At 35.7% G+C, this 19,017-nt stretch overlaps 1 protein-coding gene across 3 annotated transcripts in view; it reads right to left on the bottom strand.

Annotated features, from left to right (window-relative positions):
* The window catches only part of LOC126374103 (protein drumstick), a 30,071-nt gene extending 11,603 nt beyond the window's left edge, over positions 1 to 18,468 (bottom strand). Inside the window, exon 1 of one of the 3 annotated variants that reach the window (XR_007567398.1) lies at positions 17,989 to 18,226. The gene's annotated coding sequence lies outside the window, so the exon portion shown is untranslated. Of the gene's footprint in view, positions 1 to 17,988; positions 18,229 to 18,324 lie in introns of those variants that run through there. The other 2 variants (XM_050020581.1, XM_050020578.1) reach the window with 2 other exon arrangements.
* Positions 18,469 to 19,017: the final 549 nt, after the last annotated feature.

The raw sequence follows: 19,017 nt of genomic DNA, 5'->3' as shown, positions 1-19,017 counted from the left end.
GCGCCCGCGGGACAATGCGCTTTCTAGATTTTTTATGTCCGTGTAATTAGGTTGTTGATTTGGGCTACTGGATTCGAAAAAGTTGGATGGATATGACTTTTTTATTTCTTGAAACATTTTTGTATAGTATATTATACATCTTCATGATAAATAGTATATTAGTATAATATTACTTATTTATAATTAATCCAAATGTATGTCGTCCAGAGCAAATATTACCCTAAGTATATTTAATTATGACGTTTTACAATTCAAAGCCGAAAATATTGAATGTAGTTTTATCTCTTAAGAAGAAACAAATGTTTAAGAAAACCTTTAAAAACTTTTTAAATGGAGACAAAACTGGCATTCTGTTTTTTTTTTTTAATTTCGGAAACATGTGCAACGGCTTATACCGATTGAAAGGCAATAAGAAGGGGTTTAAATCCAAACCACAGGGCGGACTCTCCATACAATAGATTTGATTTGCGTTTTTACACGCGCGTAGGTATGAGTGACGCACTTACCCACTGTAATATAGCAATAAAGATTGTTGATTGAAGGGGTTGAGATCCAAATTTGTAAAATATTGGAAAAAACACAGCATTCAAATCAAATCAAAATTTACACACACTTGAAACATTTTAAAAGGGACACAGGAAAGATATTAATAATTATGTTTATTATTTGTCTTTTGTTTGGTAAGGACTTTTCAGGCTTGAATCACCTGATTGTCCGAAAAAGTAAGATGATTCCGTGCTTCGGATGGCACGTTAAGCCGTTGGTCCCGCTACTAGCCGTAAAAACACCTCCACCAACCCGCATTGGAGCAACGTGGTGGAGTATGTTATTATCTGGTTATTATGTTAGAAAATGTATATGGCCGTAAGTCTTCCTCAAAATAAATAAATAAATACCCCCTCCGGTTGATTGAGGGGAGGCCTGTGCCCAGCAGTGGGACGTATATAGTCTGTTTATGTTATGTATATTTATTATTATCATTTAGCACTACATTGTTTCAATAATTCTAAGTAAGTATACTAAGATAAAACAGTCTGGAACATGTAACTCAGTTACAATTGTTACACAAAATACGCGCTCGAAAATAAAGTTATAATTAATTCAAACACAATGTGATTATTCACAGGCTCTATGAGTTAGATCACTATCCTTTTGAACTGTTGGTGGTCAACGCGTTATAAATTATAATATGAATGTATGTTAAACAGGCAACCATAATGCATAATTCGTATTTAAATTACTTTCGTGAGAGTGTGTGTTCAGTTATTATTGTTCACCTGAAGCAAATCGTCGTTATGCCAAAATAACGCCTCAATCAATAGAGGCCATAACGTAACATACAAGTAAGTACTTAATTCTTGTAACGAACGCGAAAACTCACTTATGAGTCTTTTATACTCTAAAGTTGTACCTACACAGATTTCATGCGTTAAAACGCTGTGTAAGATTTACTAGGTTTAACGCTCCGAAAAAATAATACTAAAAGTATCTGTACTTTAAAAGGCCATAAAATTCAGTTATACTACAGCATAAAATTATAATAAAAAGCGAAAGCTACAACAGAGAAAAGCATAAACAATCGTCATGTTGTTTCTGAAAAATCAACATAAGTGCAAGCTTATGAGGGAAACAGAAAATTTTGTTTTTTGAAATCGTTTCATAAGGATAAAACTCGTGTATACTTCGAGGATACTATGTTACGTGTTATTTAAAAAAATAATTCCTTCTTCCGGGTAACTATTGGTACAAAATCCTTCACAATAGGTACACACACCTTGCAACAGAGAGTTTAAAACATCTCTGCCTTGTCGTTGAATGTGTGTACACCTTTACTTTGAAAGTAACCCGACATTCGATGTGAACAAAAAGACATATAATGATTATTCATAATGCAATTCCTAATTATGCGCGCCCGTAAACTTAATGTTATTAGTGATGTTTAATGTCTGTAGACATATATCGAGTTATTGTCGACATGTGTGGCGTGTTTGTTTATGTTTAGAAATAATACCTAGAAGTTGTTTTACTTGTTTTGCAATTATGTAGTAAGTAGAAATAAGTAGTATGTGGTAGTTAATAAGTACTTGATTTTAAAATTTAATTATTATGTACTCTCTTACCACTCACAAACGAAAAAAGATATAAGTAGTGATATTTTTTGACTTCCGAAGCCGAAACTTTAATTCGTATTCAAATACTGATTTTGTATAGGTAGCACATTATAATGAAACCGTTTCAAATCATACTTACAAGTATATTCACGAAGTGATGTTTAAAAGTCTGAAGGAGTGTGTCAGGATTGAAGCAAATGAAATTGTGTCTGGCTAGCCCGGTGGGAAATCGGCGTGAGTTTATGTATGTATATATGTAGTTAAGTACTTCTGTAGTTAAGTATATTTTTTTATATCTACAGGTGCCTTATAAAGAAGAAGCTCGTTGCATAAAAAAACTATCACGAAAACAGTTCTAAAAAATTTGGCAATCTCACTTGATCTGAAGAGTCGGGTATTTAGTCCGAAATTATTCTGTTTATGGCCACAAAGAACAGACAGACAGACAGATATCAATCTAAACGTGCTTCTTGAGTTCCGTCACATGAAAGACTTCGTGATCCGACAAGTTTAGTATGTACTTTTCTTGATAGATTAAAAGAGGCAATGTTCTGGTACTTTCTGTCAGAGATAAGTATCAAAATGTGGGATCCAACTTCTTAGGTGCAATATTTTAAGTGTTACTATAATTAATATTATTCTGAACTTATACAGTTATAAAAAAGTGGCAATACACAAGTTAGAATATTCCAAAAATTATTGTGAATGAAAGTTAGTATTTTTAATTATATCTAGTCATTTATAAATTAAATTGATATATTTAAGGTCATTTTGAATGAAATTGCCCTATTTATTCTAATTTAACATGTCGTCTAACTAAAAAATGTAACAAATTAAAAAAAAACGTAAATAATAGAGGACCTACTAATGACGAAACTAATCTATGCTAAACCCCAATCGAAAGAAGACAAATTGAGTAATTCAAAGAATGTTAACATCCTGCTTTTGAAAAATGTACCTCCTTAGAACAACATGTTTGCGGTCTCGAGATAAGCAACTTATAAGATATCATCTACAAGTATTAAATACTTTATTAAAATTAGCTCAAACGGATCTATTCGTGAGTCAGACTCGGTTAACCTCAATACTCGTAACAACTGAGTTCAAATGACTCATTCTCATTTTTGACACAGGTTCTTTTTGATTTTGAAATAATATTATATAGCTAAAAAATTTAAATCAAAATGTTAACTAAGTAGTGTTCAAAATTACTGCAATGGAATGGTTTCTCTAACACTTTCACACATTCAAGAATTAAACTGTTATCACATCTAAACAACGTAACATTTTATTATTTTAACTATGTGTCATATGCCTCACAAAAGCAGTGTTTATTTAATCAACTTAAAGTTAGGAGCCAGAGTAGTGATATAGGTATCTTGGAGATTCTTTCATCAAAAGCCCTTAAGGCTTAAGTAAAAGAAAAAAATACTGTTAATAAATTATGCAAAGTTATTATACAAAGTAACACTTGATTATCCATCTTACGTTACTTAACTACCAAGTCAAACGGTGACTTTTGCCACCGCCCTTACACCCTACTTAGAAACACCAAGCATTTTACACTCGACGACTTTTTACGTGAAAGTTAGAATACAGTTGCGATACAGTCACACTACAGTTAAGATACAGTTGGATTTTTTTTAATAATAAAAAAGTTTATTTAGGTAAGACCTTCGAAACACATATACATTTACAACATTAAAATATACACACATTAATATTTAATTAAAAAACAACAACGGAACCATCATCAGGCACGTTGATGCAAATGCTTGATATACAATTATAACCTCTAACAGGGTAGGCAGAGAAAAGAGATTTTATATATATTTTAATAGAAAAAATAGACTTTCATCCTATCATACAAAAATAACCTAACCTAACAGTGGCCCCGATTCCTGCAGACACCTCCTAATACACTTCTCATCAAAAAAATCGAAACACTTCCGTTTTCATTGTTTCTGTCCGAATTTAACACAAAAAAGAATTCATACGATGAAAAAAAATACATAAATGTATAGCTGGCAGTTTGGCCATTACAGTAATAAGCGAAAATTCTAAATTCAAAATTAGAATTTCATTTGTTTATCTTATAAACGAAATGAATCACTGTTTTGAGACAAATGTGTGTTTAGGGTTGGAGTACATTTAGCGTTTAAAAACTAAAAATTGGCGCCTATCCTTAAACTTTTTGTTTTTTATTTCAATACTGTGACTTTGGGACGTCTGAAAAAAGGTTTTTTTTCTAAAACGTATGGATACTTCGCCCACAGAAGCCGCCCAAGTTGTGGCATTGCTGGATTCTGGCCTTAGTCAGCGTGTTGTGGCTGCAAGACTGCATCTAAGCCTGTCATCTGTTCATAGAGTCTATAAACGTTATCGGGAGACTGGTTTGTTCACGCGCCGTTCAGGATCTGGCAGGAATCGGGTCACTTCTGAGCGAGATGATCGATTTATTGTAACAACTTCTTTAAGAAATCGACGCCTTAACGCTTTTCAACTGCAGCAGCGGCTTCGTGTTGTACGAAGGGTGGCTGTAAGTGACTCTACAATTAGAAGAAGGTTGAAGGATCGTGGACTGGTACCGCATAAGCCAGCAAATGGGCCGAAATTAACTGCAGACCATCGAAGAGCGCGCCTTAACTTTGCACGTGAGCACCTAAATTGGTCATACCTACAGTGGAGCAAAGTTCTCTTTTCTGATGAGTGTAAAATTATGCTGTATGGTAACGACGAAAGGAACAAGGTCTACAGAAGAGACGGAGAACGCTATGCACAATGCTGCATTGAAGAAAAGGTCAGCTATGGTGGCGGTTCGTGGACGGTTTGGGGAGGAATCAGCGCCGACGGTAAAACAGAGCTTGCTTTCGTGTCTGGGCCACGTCTGCCTGCACTAAACTGTCATCGGTACGTCGAAGAGTGTCTCGAGCCTCATGTGATGCCCTATGCACATTTTATTGGCAACGGCTTCATATTCATGCACGACAAAGCTAGGGCTCACACCGCGGGCGTCGTACGAGATTATCTTAACGAAGTCGATATCTCTATTATGGAATGGCCAGCAAGAAGCCCGGACATGAATCCCATTGAACATCTGTGGGATGAATTAAAGAGACGAATTCGAGCAAGAGATCCTGCCCCAGAAACACTTAGCCAGCTGCAAGATGCAATCCAAGAGGAATGGGACAATATACCACAGCATGTGATCGTGACTCTCATCCGATCGATGAAGAATCGTATGGAAGCAGTAATTAGAGCTCGAGGAGGGAATACAAGTTATTAAATAAACGTTTTTTTAGCTTTTTTTTTCATTTACGTGTGTTGTTTTATCCATTTCCTTTATACTCCATACGGAATAAAAATGACTCATTTAACAAAATACGAAACCTATGAAAAATTTATTTAAATTTAGAACATTAACATTAAGATTTGATAAGCTCATATTACTCACTATTAAACGACATTTAACATTTATTCCTAAATGTACACATTTTTCTGATAATCCTGACAAAACGTAAACTTGCAAGGTGTTTCGATTTTTTTGATGAGAAGTGTATTATTCTAAGTTATACCCGTCATTTTTTTGTCCGTAGAAAAGGAAAGGGACGGATGATTGACAACTATTAATTTTAAGAGTGAATGAATGAATAACCCGGGCGAATAAAATAGGCATCTCGCTCATATGCAAAACTGTGTACTGCAATCAGCACTAGTGAATACCAAGATTAGCCCGAATAATACATACGACGGATTTCATTATTGACTATTTTGGTACATTTTGGTACTCTTTAGAGTTGTTACTGTCTCCAATCGCAATAAAGTCGTCAAGTGTAAAGGCATTTTATAAAGTAACTATTTTAATGTAAATTGGCAATGAAACCGTTGGTTTTACGTAACTTTTATAACTCAAAGTTACTTTACCGTGTAATAAAAGTGCAGTGTGTAAAATGTGCAAGTTGTAATATAATGTGTGTAATAAAGTGTGTATGAGTCAACTTAAGGTGCGACCTTGCGGTTTGTTTCATAACCTGCGCCTGCGACTTGTGAGTCAAAACTCATTAATTTGTTTGAGGAATGTCGGTGACACCTTTTAAAGTGCTTCTGTGTTACACTTTTGACCAAATAAAAAAAGTGATGAGTTTTTCTTTTCTATTTTGTCTTATGTTTTCTGGTATGTTTGGCAAAATTATTAGAAATAATAAATAGATAAAATACTTTATTGAGCACAATGGATACAAGATACAGAAAGGTACAACAGGCGGCCTTATTGCTCATGCAACAATTTTTTCCACGCAACATTTGGGATATCCGGAAGATATAATGATGTTTAGTTTAAAAAAAAAACTAATTACACATACATATACTCAGGTGTCAGTGGACTGGGTAGAGCCACAAGTAGTCAAAAATAACTTGCAAACACTGTTGATACGATGTCCTAAGGTGAATTATAATAAGCCTTATTGGTCATAATTGGTAGTGATCATATTATGGAGCTCTGCTGCGAAGGGCACGTTAAGCCATTGGTCCCGGCGTAAAATACCTCCACCAACCCACAGTGAAGCAGCGTGGTTGATTATGCTCCATACCAATCCCCTCCGATTGCAAGAGGGGTGATCTGTGCCCAGCAGTGGGACGTATATAGGCTGTTTATGCTAAAGTTCTACTAGATTGTAAAACATTTCACATTACTAAATGCACTATATATGCACAACAACGTATCATAGACATATGTCCCATTAAACATCGTAAACTTAATGTTCAATAAACATAGCTAGTAGTAACATACGTTATATCATTTCCAGTATAAAACACCAACATTGTATCGATTCATAAACATAAAACCCATTGAACTTGTAACAAATCCATGTTAAGAACCTTTGTAATATAACGAATAGCACAAACACAATAATATACAAGCTTGATTGCTTATAGCATATCATTAATAACAAAGATGCTGAAATTCACAAGTCGATTGTACACAAAGCAATAATAATTACACAAAAAGATATACAAAGATAATTATGTAAAATTCCACAGGAACACAAAGCGATACAACTACCGACATAAAATTGTGATTCGATTGTCCGCAACTTTGTATACGGATCTTGTACGTGTTTGTTATTCCGTTGAGATTACAGGAAGATTTAATTTTTACTTGGAGAAATTAGGGGATCAATTGTTGAAGGATCCCGCATCCAAGTTATATGGCTGATGAAGAAACTGCTTAGGAGCAAATTGTATACATTTTTAATAGTTACATAATGTATACATTTTTGATAATTCTGTTTGTATGCAATAATGTATATTTGATTTGATTTGAAGGATCTACGGAGATGTATTTAGGTATGTAAATTATATATCAACCTCCCTTTTTGTCACTGTCAATAGAATTATGGATAAGGCATATAAGTACTAACATTTCGTGTAGCTAGGTAAAATGTAGAGTACATTGAATTATTGTTCTAATATTTTAAAGTTGTTATATACTTAATATCAACAGATCTATTTGAAACCTCAAACCGCTACTTAATGGTAAATAACATCATTAGTTCCCCAGAAAAGCTACATAAACGTATTCGATGATGGGATAACATCAATCCATCAAACTTCAAATTAAAGTGCAAATTTATGAATGACTGTGTTGAGTACCGACGACCCAATGTTCCATATAACTGGATTCGTCGGAAACTTTTGCTTACTCATTGAAACCTGTAACCTAATTTCAATTGTTTCTAAAGCATGTTTGTATTAGTATTTAAATCGAATAAACAAACAAAATAAAATAATAAAACCTAAAAATGTAATTCATTTATTTCTCAAAGTACAAGCAGATATTCGTAGAAAGGATTTCCCAGTAAGTAAACTAACGGAGAGAATTTGTATTTGGAATAAAATACTTTTTAAAATTGTTTTATAGTTTTATTAATTGCTGCGGTAGAGACCCAACTGGGTAACCTAATCAGAAAATCTATTGTAAAGCCCTTTTAGCATAAGGATAAGTATCATAAATTATCTCGGGGACTTCAGTCTTATGAGTAAGTTTGTTACTACACTATACGCTGGACTATTGATCTACCGATTGATCGGCGACCATAAACTTTATCCATCAAGCCCTATAATTAAAATTTATCACAACATAATAAAAACTGACGCCGTTAATGTAAGCTTATAATTTTGCCCTATTCACAAGTAAGTGCACATCGCTCTTCAACAACGTTTAGTGACCGTAAATTTTATTAGTTAACATTAATAAGAGGATGATATCACCAGCGATGGGTCCCAGCCTAACCTATCATGGCCTGTCTTTATGAGAAAATTTTCGCGAATTGCCGTTTAACCTTTTGGTGGGAGCTCGAGCGAACTTACTTAAGCAAATGGGAACCATATTTATGCGGTAGTGAAAGACGAAGAAAAACTTCAAATATTTTTAAAACTATACAGGGGGTTTGTGACACCGTGTCGAATACTGAGCATCCCCCTCAGTTCATAATACTGAATTAATATCAAAATGTTAGTGTTTCTTTTTATTATTTTCAGTCCCATACTTTTGCACCGAAAAGTTCCATTCGATATCAACTCCGAATAATAATTATAATCTGAATCATCTTTCAAAGTTTTCCTGTGTAGTTATACCTAAATATTGTTGTCCAGAAAAAGGCATCCTGTATATTTAGGTGAAGATGAATTATTTTTGTTTATTATAAAACCGTTGTTTATTATTCATAACAAATTACCATAACTACAAAATATAACTCAGAACAATTTAATTTTATGTACACAAGTTGAAGTCTGAAGTCGTGAGCAACTGCAACAGATTCTCATAATAAATCCGACGTATTTACACAACGCCCATCAAAACCCCTTAACAAAGCGGCGCACTATAAAACCGACAATAAATTAACAAAACACACCCCTAGACCTACTCGTAAATCATAAAAATGCATCGACATGAAAGGCATTGATCACCCACATTTGAATAAAATGATTACTTCTTATTGTTCGACGCGTGCACATCTCCCTTTATTTCAACACGAATTTTATGTTTATCATTCTATTTGACATTTTTACGGACAATGACTTCTACCTGTCTCTCTTGCGCAGATACTGATCAGTATAATAGTGAAAAGGATGGAATGCGATTGTTGGCTTGTCCTTAAAATGTACGGTATGAGCTGAATCATGTTGTTATAATTACAATTTGGAAGTTGTATGAATATATCTTTACTAATGAGGGTGATACACCCCTCTTATATGCGTACAACTTGTTGACATGTTGTAACTACCCATGACATGTTCACTGCTGGAATGTTGTGCGAACCGTGGAATAAATTACCAAGAAATGGATAGGTATATGATGAGGGACTTTCCAGGCAATTGTTGTATATTTTGACCAAACGTAAGACTAAGTCGTAACTAAAGAAAAATATCGACCAATCACAACCAGAATTTAATTGTAAAATAAAAAGTTGATTAAAAAAAGCTATTCGTGTTTCTTCACGTTTTAGCAATAAGTGAAAGAGTAATAATTTATTTTTTACAACTTTCTTCCAATTTGTTTATGAATATTCATGAAGAGACACTTTTATTGCCGGCGTCATAATTTAAAATTAAAATACTCTAATACACCAATTACAAGTTAAGTGTACATAATAAAATTAATACTAAAAGCTTCTAAGCTGAAATGGAAGCTGATAAAAAACATGGACACGTTCACATGCTTATCGTAAAACCCGACAGAGGGATTGTATTACTTCCAACATGATGGGCGATGGTGGGGGTCAAAAAGGCCACATTGAAACAATCCATCTAAAAAATCAATATTGCTATTTGTTGACATTACACACTTACTATTATTATGAACAAATGCGAAATTCCAATATTGCTTTTTAGATGAATTGCAACAATGCATCCTCCTTGGAACCCTTGATCCTGTCACTATAAGGTTTAAGTATCTTAATAATATCAAACTTAGTAGTTTATGGAAGTAAGTCCAAGTTTAGAAGTAAAAGAATAAAGACCCCGACGCAATCAGTACAAGTCCTCACAGAATCGGCGGCACATATAAATTCGCGGCGCAGTAATGTTAACAATTTAAATTCGACCTGGCTTAGCTGACTCCAAATTATAATATACAAATGAGCGAGTGAGCAGAAATAACTAAACAGTTTATGTCTCGCGCGTTCCCACAGGAACGGAATGGAACGGTATGCGCCGCGCGCGCACATCGTCGGGAATGGAGCCGCTGTTTGATATAAAAATATTTAGAGATATTATTTTGAGAATTGAATATTTATCTAAAATTGCTTTACGAGAAATTTTAGTCGGCTGCACTTCCAGAGTATTGAACTTAATTTAAAAATATTTGATGAATAAAAGGGAAATTTATTTTTTAGACTTCATTTATATATTTATTACGACAGTTTACCAAAGAACGAACCGCCAATATGTAATGATAAATATATTATACAATATTGCTCTTTTGAACTTAAACGAACAGCAATCATTGATATCATATTTCCATAAAACGGTAGCACATAAGTAAGTAGCTACAGAAAATAATAAAAAATGCTAGCTAAGTTATTTTTTTATTGGGAAAAGTTTCTCAGCTATCTATTAAAGAACGACTAGCCTAGCAAATTGAAAAATAAGTGAAGAAGTCACAGATACTTAAATATACAAAAATAATCTATAGATAAGTACTTATTTTTTTTACCTTCGATGGGTTTGCTCTAGGCCCCAGACTCTGGAATTCTGGAATTATTGGATTTTGGACTGTGGTTTCTAAAATTGGTTTTTAATGGATTTAAAAAGTTGTACCACGGCGGCTTATTCACGCCTATGTTCCAACGAGCAGCGAAGTATCTGTGAGCGGCTGATATATTGGGGGCTTCGCCCGGGTAGCCCCCGGCGCTGCGCCCTCGTCTCGCCAGATAGTCTGATCTTAGCTGAGATCCTAGCTCAAATTGTTTACGCTTCCAATTGGGTGACGTCTAACTTCATCTTAAGGAAACAAAGATACAAGATCGAAAAATTCTGACTCGAGGCGAATTCGGATCCGCTTAAAAAGAATGATTTTCGAATATGTATGTTATGTTCACTTCGTGAGATTTTCCTAAGCGCTTATGTGGTGTATGTGGTTGCTGTAAAATTCGTAGGTAAGTATTATAAAAAATAAAACAATAAAAATGCGCGTGACTCACCATTTTGTATGTTACATTTTCAACGTGTAAATAAGTTGATGCTTTGCAGTATGCAATAATGTTAGTTATCTTCCTTAAAGGTGTAGAAATAAGCACTATGTATTAAATTGTAACACTCAGAAGAAAATACGATTCCCAACTTTTAAACTAGATACCTACACTTTCGTTGGTAATCGGTCACTTTCTTACAATGTACTTCTTACTAATTAATATTAATTCAAAAAGAATTCCATGAAATTTCTTTGACACATTCATGTCTAAATAAGAGACTTTCATACGTACTTCTCTAAATACTCGTTCTTAAATTCAAACGAAGTTCAGAATCTGATACCCACTTATTATATACTTTTCTCCAATTCCCAATCCCTCTCGCTAACCAATCCTCCCGAGTCCCTCAGGGGAGGGCGGGCCGAACAGTAGCAATATATACACACACATTCACACAAATAATCATTATATGCCAGCCGGCTACTGGTTTACGCCGGCGGCCAATCAAAGGCAACCTCTAAAATTATATCTGCGTACTGATTGGATTGGGGTGAGCGAGTTTTGTTTTTAATTGAATTTGGTTTTAAAAATAAATATTTGAATTTTAGAGTATTCGAATTTTGTATTTCAGAAATTTGTTTTTCATTTTTAATTAAATATGCAAAGGAGTTTGTATCAATAAATATTAAATAATTACCCATTTACTGGGTTATATAATTTATTTTTGACCTTTTGCTGCATTAAATAGGTATATGATTTTAATTTTGAAAACAGAACTTATACGTAAACGTACGTACTTTTTACGTAAACGTAAATGAATTATACGTATGTACTTATATAATAATTCAAAAGCCAGTCGTATACCGAATAAACCGAAACACGAATAATTAAATGCTGATTAAGAATTTACATACATGCTGAAAGGAAAGTCGTAAATTTTATGTTCAGAAAACAGACACAATTGGTCATAAAATAAACAGAATTTAGTGAGACACAGTTGTTCGTGATCTTACATACATAATAGACTCAGAGGAGATCATATGGCCCGAAGGCTTTATTTCTACCAGCCCATGTAGTTATAGCGCAGCCATTCACGTTTATACATAAATATTCAACACATCAAAACTAACAACTTTATTGTGCCACTTGCTTACGTTTTATACGAGCATTTTTACTGTTCTACAATTGAATTGCAGATAAAGAAGTAAGTACTTATAAAAAAAACGAAATAAAAAATCAAAGAGAGACTTCAGTAGGTACCTTGCATAATACAACGCTAAAGCGTTTATACTAAAGTATTTAAGTACTTGAAATTCATTCTATTGTTTTCTTATCGGAGAAATCGATTTGATACAGAAAACGATTTGGCGTGCGCATACGCAACGAAAAAACGTTATCCGACTACCGTGCACCAATCAGAGGGCGCGGGGCGGAGCGCGTAACACGGCAGCGAATTGCTGAAGAGTATTCAAAAAACGAATAATCCACTTTTTTACCGCCGATGCGCGTGAGCAGCGTGGGTGGGACTTTCTATCGCCCGCGGCGATTTTCTCGTGGGATGAGAACAAGGTACATGTAGTGGATGGTTTCCGTCAAATTGAGTTAGAAGTTCAGACGAAAGGTAAATGGGCAGTTAACTGACCTAATGTTAGTGGAAAATTACCATCTACAACTTTTATAAAGATACTAGATAGGCAATTTCTGATAGAGCAGCTTGGGTTTTACAAGCAATATCTAAACGGTGTATGTCTTATGTAGAAATGTAGGTAGAGTTGTTTAGTAACTATACAAATCATGTATCAAAACCAAAAAAACGTCACGCTAATTCTCACTTAAAAGTAACAGGAAGCAACAAAACTGAATCAACACCTCAACCACCACAAAAAACTTCGGACCAAACAGCTATTAAACACTCAAAATCTGGCCGTAAACAATGAAACGTCTAAATAGATCTAACTCCCTAACCACACACGCAAAAACGGCAAAAAAGCAGGTAGGTATCGTCACCTGTGGCGCTTCCCAGCAAATGTTGGCTCTGGTCAAACTTGAGCAAACACCGGACAGACCTTCGCAAACATTGTCGACTCAATGGTCGACGTAAAATCACTGTCAATGAATACGTGCTAAATGCCTATTATAGCCAAAAAGATCCGCCGACCAGATAAAAAGTGTTCGCCTGATAAACACTTTTAGTGCAAGATTGCAATTGCACATAATTAGACATCGCTTTACAACGCAATATAAGACAATAATTTTGCAGCGCTAAGTTCTTTGTCAAATGCATTAATTTGCGCAAACAATGTTCCGCTTCTTATCACTGTACACAGAGCTATTGAGGCTTAGCGGGAATCTGTTTATTATTGACTGTAAAGTTTATCGTGGTATAATGTTATCATACGCTATCGCTGTCGGTTGGGGTCAAAGAAAATCGCTCACAAAGCGTTGCCTGTGCGCAAACAAAGCGAGCGATAAGCTATCGACTGACCGCACCTTGCTTGTGTACCTATTGAGTCACTTACTAGAAAGTTCACAAAAGTTTACTTACGTATTATTAAAAAAAAGTACTCTTTGTATAAAACAATGGAACACATGTTGAACTTTGCGCTCAAAAATTTCAAACTAAACACTGCAATGGAATAATAGTGGCAGCAAGCAATAGAATTTCGACACTCAAAGAATCACGAAACAATACTCAGTCGCTAAATGATAAAATGTCAAGAGACACACGAAATGACTATCGTGTGCCAAAAAATGGCAAAGGGTAATCTTAACCGGAGGAGGAAGGAGCAATAGAACACCCGGATATAGCCGTATTGTAAGATTAAACTTTTCTAATCGCTCCCAAGAATTACAAAGAGCTAACAAGGTATCAAGAAGAATGTGAAGCGATGTTTACAAACCCTCGCATTAGAGAGGTTGGCGCTCAAAAGTTAGCGCTTCACTTGTTGATATTTAACACATCCGAGAAAGGAATTCGTTTATCTATGGCCCTCAAGATTACCAGTAGATAAGCCAAACCGAAACTCGACCAACCTTTGTCTTTTATCTACGACAAACAAAAGTTTCCTGTCATATTCTCGTATGTTGGTTGACAAATTATGTGTTAAAGGGACATTTGTTATGTACAAATAAGGTATCGCTTATTGACTTTCGACGTTCGCCTTTGGTAACCATTTTGAAAGCTAAAGAAAAGACAGGAAATGTTTGAATGAAGATGACTAAACGATCTTCAAACTCTATAGGAATAAGATAACACTTTGGAGTTTATTATACCTAGTAAAGTAATCATTATAATATATGAAAGAACAGAACAATAAGGCTGCGATTGTCCGATAAACTACGATCAAAATTTCGGCGCCACTTAGGAATCCGAACAACGCCGGAATGTTAATAATCCAGGCGCTTACATTTATACAGTTCAAAACCACAAATTAATATTCTATCCCGACTCCCAATAATCAATTCTGTGTCCTCGATCAATATTTAAGTATCAAAAGCCATTATTAATGGCTACAAGAGCGGCGGGACCGCGGCGGTGTTATGACAAAAGCTTTTCTGACAATAAATAATCATTGTCTTCAGACATTATTCCACCCCGCGGCTCGTAAACATGGGCCAATGTGTTAATACTTACTGGTACCTATATGTGACAATGGAGAGGGTTATATTCTTGGTTCTGGTCGGCGAGGTTGAAAGAAAGTGGCGTGGGGAGGCGCCCCGCTGTGCGTCCCTGACATTCCCAAACTGTACGACACGAACTTGGAATTTGAAAATACGAACACCTACTGAACGCAGCCGCTTTTGGAGCAAGTCAACTTGTCAAGTAAGGCATTATTGACTGCAAAGTGGTCGTTTACACTATTGATTGGAAAATTCAATGTATAGCTCTTATTTTAACGATAGGTACCTGACGGTTTAATTCGTCTTGAATGTACGTCGGCAGAAAGCTGTATTTAGATTAGTATAGAAAATGCAATGTACTTGGCTCTTAATGATATTTATCAAATTCTGCTGATGTACATTCAAGTCGAATAGAAACGTACTACATTATTTTTTTAAAAAACTCTTAAAAGCTTCCGAACTAATTGCATACCAAAGAATAGTCTTAACACAGTCATACAATCTAAAAAACATTATATGTATATTAAACAAAATCAAATAATATAATTACTTAAAACGATATTTAACTCGAGTCTTTACGAATATGGCGAATCGTTAGCTTACTTAAGTACGGTCTCATCAAAACATAACGTGTGGAACAACCACAATTGGAAGATTGCAGGCGCGTGGCAAAGAGCCACTGTGTTACGCATTATAGTCCGAGAGACGATTCGAAAAATGTATGTAAATCATTTTTAACGGATTTCATTTTTATTATAGGCCAGTACATTTTAAGAATAGATATAATATGCTAAATTATGTTGTTGACAAATATAATTACCAGTATTTGCACAGAAATTGAAATGCATTAAAATTATTTTGTATCATTAATCATCATCATCTAACCTAACCTAACTTAAGTATAAGCTATTAAAAATGGTTTGTACCTGTTGTAAAGATACGTATTGAGGAGAGATTTTTAAAAGAATCTTTAACGAAGAAAGTATTTTAAACAGACGCCTTTCGATAACTAGGTTTTGAATCTAATAAACCACGTAATCGCCAGACGAACGAACTTAAATCCAAGAATTATTTAAGTAACTGCAATCAAGAAATGAAATTCCAAAATGAGTATAATTGACGCGCAAAAGCGGCGTCGGCTCTCGGACTACAAAAGCCACTTTAGCAGTAATTACTGATGTAAATTCGGACAGCCGCGGGCGGGGACTTAAAGACCAGAATTGGTTTATTCTACCCAACACGTAAACAACTTATTTTCCTTGTGTTTTCTTTGCAAACATTTGACAGACATTTTCGAGGTCACTACAATTTTGGCAAATTAACAAGCTTGATTTGACGTAATTACTGGAAAGTACATTTGTGTTTATTGTATTGATATTTTGATTTAAAATTCTAAATACTTAAATAATACACATTAAAAGCCTATGCACATCTCACCGCTGAGCACAGAAAACAGAATCACTTATTCAACGTATTTAAATCATGGGTAAAGTTACCTCCTTCGATCAACCACAGGGGTTATGAAGCATACTTCACCACGCTGCTCGACTGCGGGTTGGTCGAGGTGTTTGGACTAGTAGCAGAACAGTAATTCTGCAGCGAGTCTTTTGCGAAATAATTTTGTAAATACCTACTTGAAAGTTCGTTTTAACTTATATTAAAAATGCGCTTTAATTATAAACTACGTGCATTAAAGATTATTCGCTAACTATAAATAATGAAGGCAGTAAAATTATCTTTAGTACAGATGAATATACCAATTACTTGCAACGTTTCCGTATTACTTATAGGCCTTTATAAATACTTTTATCGTTAATAAAAACTTGTTACCTGTACATAGTGCACAAACATAGGGAATTTAAAAGCGGACAATTATTTATTTACTGCGATAGGAACGAAGGTAAATTTAGAAGCTTAATCAACATTCATATTGTTTATTATGATTTTATGCTTGCCATCAAGATACCAATTTTGATTTAGTATTGAATATGAATATTACAGGTGAATTGAAGGTAAAACGTGCAGGACCAAAGGACCAAAACTCATATTAAAATTCCTCCAGAACAATTTTGATCCTTTAAAGGTGATATTTTATTCAAAGACCAATTTCAATGGCTATTAACGCATCTATTAAGGGGTCCAAGCAACAAATCTCACGGGAATTCTTACGTGGGTGTCAAAAAAACTGTAAAAATCTGCACTTAATGACGCGTATACTATACTTTCAAACGACAAAAGGATCTTAATACACTCACAGAGTGTCCAAAAGGACTAGACGCCACTTTTTGTGACCATTCTTCTTTTATTGTTAAATAAACCATAAATCGTTATAAAATGTACACTTTGGGCAGTGAATGGTTGAACGCGGGTGCTTATGATTTGAAAAAAAAAAAGTTATAATAAGGACAATATTTTAGGAACTTTTGAAAATGGAACGAGAGGCGCTAAACGTAATTTACATGATAATGGAGTTCGATTATTCAAATTATTTTTGATTCAGATGAGAGCACTAGAACATTTTAAAATTGGAGTTTTGAATTCCTTGAGATATTGATGATTTGTATCAAATTTCGAATGCGATTCGACAATTTTAAGTACAATATTGATGCAGTAAATAATGAAAAATAATAATTCTTATAAGATTGATAAATGTGCTAAAAAGGTAGCTACGTCACTTTTTGGAAATCTAAATATAACACAAAAATATAAGTAATCTGAAACATGCTAAACGTCAAAAAATATCATGCAATAAATGAAAGTCCTCAAATATGTGTTGTGCATTGACCATGTAAAAATAATCACAACATAAAATTTTATTATGGTCTCCACCAATGCAATAAGTAGAAGGAAAAATTAACGAGTATAATTCACACATATTTGAAAACAAAATACAGATTCAATCGTTCCTCTCTTAATCGAGTCGTCGTATTTTATTTATGTTCTGCGATGTCAGATAAGGCTGCAGCCTTGATATAAACTTGTACACATTTGCGATGTTGCAACTCGGAATTAAGAGAGTTCGATTAGATCAACAAAATAATAAGAACAGATGTCATAGTACTTACTGTAAGTATTCGGGCGCTACCCACTGCGATTATTGCTGATTAATGTTTATTTTTACGTATAAATTACTCGAGTGCGCGGCGGAGACTGTTCGTGTGCAGTAAAAAACAGTAATTTATTAGTGGCGACTTCTCGTGTTGGCACGGGCTTAACGAGTGTGTGGCGTGCGGTGCGGTGGACAGAAAAAACTGGCTCGCTTGGTACGTAGCTCGAGCAGCAGTGGCCTGAGGAAGAATAACCCCAGGAGTCGCTGGGAGCTGCCACCGCTTCCGAACGTACCCCGCGCCCCCGCGCCGCCCCTCCGCCCGCCCGATACAGATCACGCATTCTACGAATACCTTTGGCTACGGCGCTGGCGACCGCCTGTCGTCCCTTTCGCTCCAATGCCGCCGCTGCTGCGCTGGATGCTGTCGGCTGCGCGGGACGAAGGGGCCTAATGGACGTTTCACAGCGAACGACGCTTCCTAAGTTCACCAAGTAAAGGTCACACGGGCTAAGCGAGCCGGACGACGCAGCGTGAGCGTGGAACTCAGTCGCGGCGAGGTAGCTGCGCGTGCGCAACACCGGCAGCGCCCACATGACCGGCCGTTTAGCTGCGCGCGCTACTCGCCGACCTCCATCGGTCTCGCTCGCTCGCACGCCGCGCGACGCACCTCTCACTCGCACATGGAGACGTGGAAAAATGTATCTAGTTCTGTGGAGGCGACGCGGAGTGCAGTAGCAGTAGAGTCTTTTTTTTCGTTTCAATAAATTTGTGGTTGTTCGTCTCGCTTAGGCGCGCGCCCGGGGCGTCGTCGAGCGAGACGGTAGATTGCCACCGGGTTACGCCTTCCGCACATTCTCGTCATTATGTAGGTTGGCGGGGTATTAGAGCCTCCGTGTACTGCATGTATAAAATATTATATTGTCGTAAAGCGGCGCGTTTGCGGGCGGTTGTTTATGTACGCCCGCGGCTGCCGGGCTACGCGCCGCCTCTTTATTTTTGTTTTCACTTCAAGTACACACCCACGCGGTTATGTGGTAGCACGTGA

Source organism: Pectinophora gossypiella, chromosome 16 (genome assembly GCF_024362695.1).
Source record: "Pectinophora gossypiella chromosome 16, ilPecGoss1.1, whole genome shotgun sequence".
In the NCBI taxonomy this organism is placed as follows: domain Eukaryota; kingdom Metazoa; phylum Arthropoda; class Insecta; order Lepidoptera; family Gelechiidae; genus Pectinophora; species Pectinophora gossypiella.
The sequence above is the reverse complement of the archived record's forward strand: the minus strand, read 5'-3'. Positions and strand labels throughout refer to the sequence as shown.